Raw genomic sequence first — 7162 nt, 5'->3', positions numbered from 1 at the left:
AACGGCTAAAAACTATTCTCTAAATCTACAAAAATCACTGATATAAGAGGGTTTGCAACAAACTGCTTTTGTTACAGACCCCCTTATATCAATGATTATTTTGATGATTTATTAATGTTTTCTCAAAATTTCTGTGGATGTAAGGGGTTTTGAAACTAATCTCTTCAATATTGAAAACAATTAATAATAATCGCTAAATATGCACTCATTTATTAATTATAGGTTAATAGACGCGTATCACTTGTTGGGAGTGAAGGTCTGACATGCTATCTACGGTAGACCACTATAATCCAATATGTTATCTACGGTGTATAACATTAAAGCATATTAGTACAATATGCGATACTAACTTTGTGAGTATCTGAAAGTCCAATCAGCGAATATTATTTTGTGCGAGCAAGTCGCCTACCTTTATTGGCCCATTCCAATTGAAATCCATACACTCCTATACTTAGACATGATCTTAATCTTCCAAACAAGGAGTCGAGTGTGAATTGCAAATGGGGTTACCTAAATGGTTGACTCCAATTAAAATCTACACCCATTGTGTGGAAGATTAAGGTCATGTCTTCCATAAGTGGAATAGCTCATTATTGGTGACTAAGAAGCCACAGGCCGCCCAGGACTATAGCGTTCGCTGTGTTGTTATATCACAGTCATGTGTATTAAAAAAATGATATATACGGTATAGTTTCAATCAAAATTCCGATGCATTATTGGAATAGGCAAATGGTCAACTGTTAGAAAGAAAATGCAAAAAGTATTGGATTTTATCGATTAAGACTTCTTACATAAATAGATAAAACGCAAATATGAATTGATGCAGGCATAGACCCTCCCTCGGGTCCGTGGAGAACGACTGGTAATGTAGATTACATAGCATTAAAAATCAACCCAATACACGGACCCTCCCAGTCTGTAGGCAATTTGACTTCCAGCTCCCACAAACTGCTGGAAGTTCACTTTTACGGATTTGGAGTCACGCAATCTTTCTATACCACGTCCGTGTTCTCACTGCCTCACCGTTTGTGTAAGCAGTGGTGTAAGCGACTACAATTACCGACCAATCAATGCAGCTTGGCGGCGCGGCGATATTGGAAGAAGCTTCCCTTGATAAATAATGAGCAAACATTTGCAAACCGCACGCGCACATGTACGCATATGGACAATAGGACTAAATCAAGTCGAGTGGTTTATTTACATAACGCGTAATGTTAATCGAGTTTGACAGTGATACAGTGTCTTTACCATTTATTAGTGATTTGAAACTTTTAAGAATTGAGTAATTTTTTCCGAGTAATTGAAATGCAAGATATTTTATTTTAGGCTGGGTTTTAGGTATGTTTTTTACTGCTGAGAATTGTGTGCTGAATGTAATATGGGATCAGTTCCCGAAGGATTTGAAGGAAGTGGGATTGGAATTACATTTGACAAACAATATCAAAAACATTGAAAGAAAGTATATTCAAAATATCATGAATATTGATTTGTTTGTTTTTGTTTGTTTTTAATTCTTTTTTGGACGGTGAAGTTATAGTGTGTCTTCGGTGAAGGAAAATTATATCCCCACCCCTGACCCCACCCCCAAAAGGGTACCCAAGTATAAATCTAAAAATCATTTTTGAATAAAATTTCAAGCAAATTATGCCCATAAATCAGAATATTCTTTTACTTCATTTATAACAAAGTGAATCTTGCTATACTTTTGGCTTTTCATGGGGACGTAGAAGAAGGAAATTTGCACCCAAAAAAGGAGTCAAGATTCTTCATTTTGTGGAGTTTCCTAAAATTCTATCTATGAATAAAAATTGTAAAAAAAAAATCAATTATGTTTTTATTCTATAGTAACTGCAGAAGTATCGTGATAAAATAAAGCAGGGGTGGCAGAAGAAGGGACGGCAAAAGAATTATTAAAAATAGACATGATAGAAAAAAAAAATACAAAAACATTTGTGCCCGCTGAGAGAAAAAAGTTAACATTGCACGTATAATAGGCCTATGCCTAAAAAACATACAGTCGGGTCGATCGGAAGTAGGTCTTATAATAGGCCTGCAATTACTTTAGGCATTGCTTGAAGGCGGGTCCTCGTCCTAAAAGCATGTGAAAATTACTGCCGGCCCGCCAATATTCAGGGCCCGTCGCGCGTCGTCACATTTTGTGACCAAGTCAGTATTATTAAGACGGACTCCGTGCTGACTTTAACACCAATACATGCATGCTTTAATATTGTGAGTCTCAACTCTCAAGTCTTGTAAAGCAATGATTTAAATAGTGTAAAATGATGCACCAAATGGCTTCAATTGGGCCTTCATTTTGAACAATTTCGCAACTTCTGAGGGGGGAACATCCCCCTCAAACACCCCCCTGCGTAGTGGATAAACAAGTAGCCATTTTCGCTTCTGCTTTCAATATTTGCCAGACTTCAAACTAAAATTTTACACAAAATAGTGCCAAAATGGTCCACCAAATCGCTTCAATTAGGTCTTCATTTTGCCAAAGTTTCTTACATCCCCTCAGACCCCCCCTGTAGTGCACAAACAAGTAGCCATTTTTTGCTTTCGACACTTTCCAATTTATGTTAAACACAATTTATATAAGCTAATATGTAGGGAAAACTTGTCCATTAAATTAGCACGAAAGGCTTCATGGACCGCCCATTTCACAATTTTTTCGGCTTTTCAAACTAAAATTGTCCACTCTAGGCCTTTAGTGTCAAAATGGTCCACCAAATCGCTTCAATTAGGTCTTCATTATGCAAAAGTTTCTTACTTCTAAGGGGAACATCCGCCCTCAGACACCCCTCTGCATTGTGGCCAAACATATTACCATTTCCGCTTCTGTTTGCAACAGTTCCCAATTTTTGTTTAACACAATTCATAGGCCTACAATAATAGGGAAAACTTGTCCACAAAATTCGCGCAAAAGGTTTCATGGACCGCTCATTTCACAATTGTTTGGACTTTTTCGAACTAAAATTTTACACTCTATAGTGTCAAAATGGTCCATCAAATCGCTTCAATTAGGTCTTCATTTTGCACAAGTTTCTTACTCCTCAGGAAGAACATCCCCCCTCAGACATCCCCCCTGCGTTGTGGTCAAACAAATTACCATTTTTCGTTTCTGCTTTCGACATTTACCAATTTTTGTTTAACATGTTTAACACAATAAATTTATAGGAAAAACTTGTCCAAGAAATAAAAAAAATAAAAACCTGCGCGAAATGCCAAGAAGGTATGCCTACGATCCCCAAGGTGTCAAATGAAAACAAAGCCCCCCCCCGGCTGATGCAACATGGTTCAGCTATATAGTGACAACCGCTCTAGTAGGCCTATTTGGTATGTCGGCACACAGACGGCTAGCGGCTCGTCGGCAATCATTGACTCTTATACACCCCCCTAATGAAAAAGGTCTGGCGATGCCCCTGTATCTATGAATAAAAATGGTAAGAAATTATTAAATTTGGAGCTGGGGCAAACATTTTTTACTCAGTCGTCTCGAAGGGTGGGGCAAGCAATGTTACTTTTTCCAGCCGAGAAGGGGGGAAGCAAGCGATTTTGATATTCATGGGACGTCTTCAGTGCCGCCGAGAGCCATTACGGGCCCGGGGCAATGTGAACACACGGACCCTTTGATCAGTGATGTGCAGGACTTCATAAACAGTGATAAGTGTGTGGGGGGGGGGCAACAATGGCGTGAGTGGTGAGGGACGGAGGTTGGTGTAAAATCCTTAAACATAATGTTGCAGCGGAGCAAAAGTAGCATGTTTAGCTGCCAATAAATCAAATATGAACATTGAAGGAGACAAATGGCAAAGCGCGCACAAATTTGCAATTCTAAAGTGGCATTTTGCTCCCAAATAAAGTTTCTCTTAACAACTTACACACGAAGTGCAAAAAAAAAAATTGCCAATTTTAAGCCAATTTAAGCTAAAATGATCCAAGTATGAATCGTTAAGTTGGTCAAAATTTGCAATTTGAATTAGCGAGTTTTGCTCCCAGATTGGACTTATTGAAACCATAGGTATTGAAACAAACTCCGTGCGAAGCGCGGAAAAATTGGCAATTTTAAGGTAAATGATCAAATAGGCCTAATAAACTGATGGGCACAATGCGGGCAAAGCGCGCGAAAATGTGCAATTAGTGTTCCCACGATTAAGCTGCACTCTCCTGATTTCTCAAAGATTTCATTATATCGAGGATGATCAAACAGAAAATCAAGTGAAATATTTATTAGAGGGTGTGCTTCAAAGGCTATCTTGGTTTTTTTTTTAAATGCAGCCTCTTTTCTTTTGCTTTTTTTTTTTTTACGGGCCCGCAATTTGTTTGATTTTTATGAGCCGTACGCGTAAGAAGAGCAAAGAAAACAGACCTTATAATGGACCCGTGCAAAGAAAAGAGACCGTAGTGGGCCCGTAAAAAGCAAATAAAAGATACCATAGGCCCGTAAAGGAAAGAAAAGAGACCTCAGTGAGTATGTAAGCAAAGAAAAGATACCTTAGTGCTCTGCGTGCTAGCCATGCGCTTCAATGGAAAAAGTTAAGTTTTGAAATATTTTCTCAAAATATCAAGAGCTATCTTAAGAACTACTGGATCAATACTAGGCGTGTTTGTACTCATTTTAATGCATTTTTCATGCTGATTCCAAGTATGGTCATGAAAATTTACATTTCTGAAATTTTTGAATTAAAAAAATAATTGAAACTTGTCGTCTGTAGTCGACACCCGCGTGAAGAGAGTTAAGGGATCTAAAATGAACGTTTATTGCGTTTCGACAGTATTTTCTGTGGGACATGAGAGCACCTCAGACGTATCGAATTGCATTCTGAATACGAAGCATGTCTTTCTGATATCAAATAATTTTCATTTTTGAAAATCACAATATAATACAAATTTTATGACAAATTATAAAAATTTGATATTTTTCAAATTTTGATATATAACAGTCCTCGAAGTAAATTATATAAATCTAATGATTTATTCTTAAAGTGTATGTAGCAGGGAGGAAAAGCCGACGGTCAATTGAAAATTTTGACCTTTCATATTGAAGATATGGATTTTTTCCCAAAAGACCTTATTTTTGTTTGGTGTTTTGTCCATATCTTCAATACGAAAGGTCAAAATTTTCAATTGATCGTCGGCTTTTTATCCCACCTATACACTTTAAGTATATATCATCAGATTTATAAAGTTTACTTCAAGTACTGTTAAATATCAAAAATATCAATTTTAATGATTTGCCATAAAATGTGTATTAAATTGCGAATTTCAAAAAATCAAAATTATTTGATATCAGAATGACATTTTCGTATTCAGAATGCAATTCGATATGTCTGATGTGCTCTAATGTCCCAAAATAAATACTGTCCAAACATTCATACCCCAGCCCTTAAGGGACCCATAAAAAGAAAAAAAGAGACCTCAGTCAGAGGGCACGTAAAAAGCAAAGAAGAGATACCTTGGGCCTAATGGACAAGAAAAGAGACCTTTGGTGGCCCGTATATAGTAAAGCAAAGAAAATATGCCTTAATTACAAGGTATCTTTTCTTTACCATTTACGGGCCCCTGAGGTCCCTTATCTTTTCTTTTACTGCCACATAGTAAAGTATGTTTTCTTCACTTTTTACGGACCCCGGGGTAACGCCCCCGCCCCCCCCCCCCCTTGTCTGCGGTACTGGGCGTCTTTGAAACAAAATGCTATAAGACTTAGGAAAACAGCACGGAAATCCCCGCTTGCTGCACTCGCAATATAGGTAGGTCCTATCTAGACCTTTTAAAATTTGCAAATTGGGATCCCACAAATTTGACATATGCAAACTGGAGGGGGGGGGGGCAAGTGATTTGTGGCAGGCCGGGAGGGGCAAGATATCCTGATATATTGGCTAAAATAAGAAATAAGAAATGCTGATCGACACATAGATAGGCCTAAAAACTTTATCTTTTACCATACTTAGTGTATAAATTTATGCATAATGTTCATTAAACTTAGAGTAATTTTCTCGCATTTTTTAACACTAGCTTACGGCCTTTTCATGACAGATAAAACACGTTAATAGCCCTGAGAACCTGTAGAACTATGAGAAGAGAAAACGTGCAAACAAGACCTTCATGTTAACACTTTCTTTGCATAGTCTTTTTTAAATACATCCTTAAACATCATATTTTCAACTTGCTAAATAAAATCATCATGAATAGGATTTATTTATGCAGTGAACAGTGAACTTAATATTGTTGCCTTGCACATACCATGCCCCCAGACCGCGTACGCGTGCCAGATGAGCTCAATACCGTTCAGTTGTTTACAAGTGTCCCAAACTCGATCTCCAGCGCAGCGCATCACATCATTTGAATTGAAACTGGGGCGGGGCTATCATATAATTGACACCAGAATCACGGGCTTAGTTGAACGATTTTTGGAAGTGAAATCTCTAACACTTCGGAACAGTCTCGGCGTGGGGAGCGGTCACTGAAATTTAGCGTTCAATATAGGAGGTGTGATTAGTGTAGTGGCATCAATTTGTGTAGAAAGAGGAATTGGTTTTGGGCGCTGTGAATTGGTTTTGGGCGCTGTGTAGGCCTATTTAGAATCGGGGGGAAGGACTATGGCATATTTTGATAGGCTATTATGTTATTATGTAGGCCTATCGTTCCATTATCCAGGCCGGACCGAACCGAGACTGTGGGACAGTCTAATGCAGGCATTGCTGGTATTCTCAGTAAACATCCTTAAAATTATTTTATAATTAAGAGGAGGAATCAATAGGTTTTCTATTTCTATACATTTTATTTACATAAGCTTGTGACAAAAATGTTCAATAAATGTTGGTATTTATACAGTGCCTTTCACATGTGCACAGGTATCAAAGCGCTTTATATTTTTTTCCGCTGTCGTTAGAATATGTCAGTTGCCATACAATGCCCAAGGCATGCTCATACCTTTTGGGCGGTGGTCAATGAACAATTTTCATAACAGCTCCCCATTTCACCACTGGGTAGAGAGAGGCAAGTAAGGTAAAGCTTCAAGCCCAAGATGTATAAGGTACTATACTATCAACATATCAAGAGTAGACAGCACAGTTTGTGAAGCATGGACCATGGCTCCCACACTATGTAAAGAACCCTACGGTTGCTACATAAGAATACTTTGAGCAATAAACAACATCAA

The sequence above is a fragment of the Amphiura filiformis genome, chromosome 11 (genome assembly GCF_039555335.1).
Source record: "Amphiura filiformis chromosome 11, Afil_fr2py, whole genome shotgun sequence".
In the NCBI taxonomy this organism is placed as follows: Eukaryota; Metazoa; Echinodermata; class Ophiuroidea; order Amphilepidida; family Amphiuridae; genus Amphiura; species Amphiura filiformis.
The sequence above is the reverse complement of the archived record's forward strand: the minus strand, read 5'-3'. Positions refer to the sequence as shown.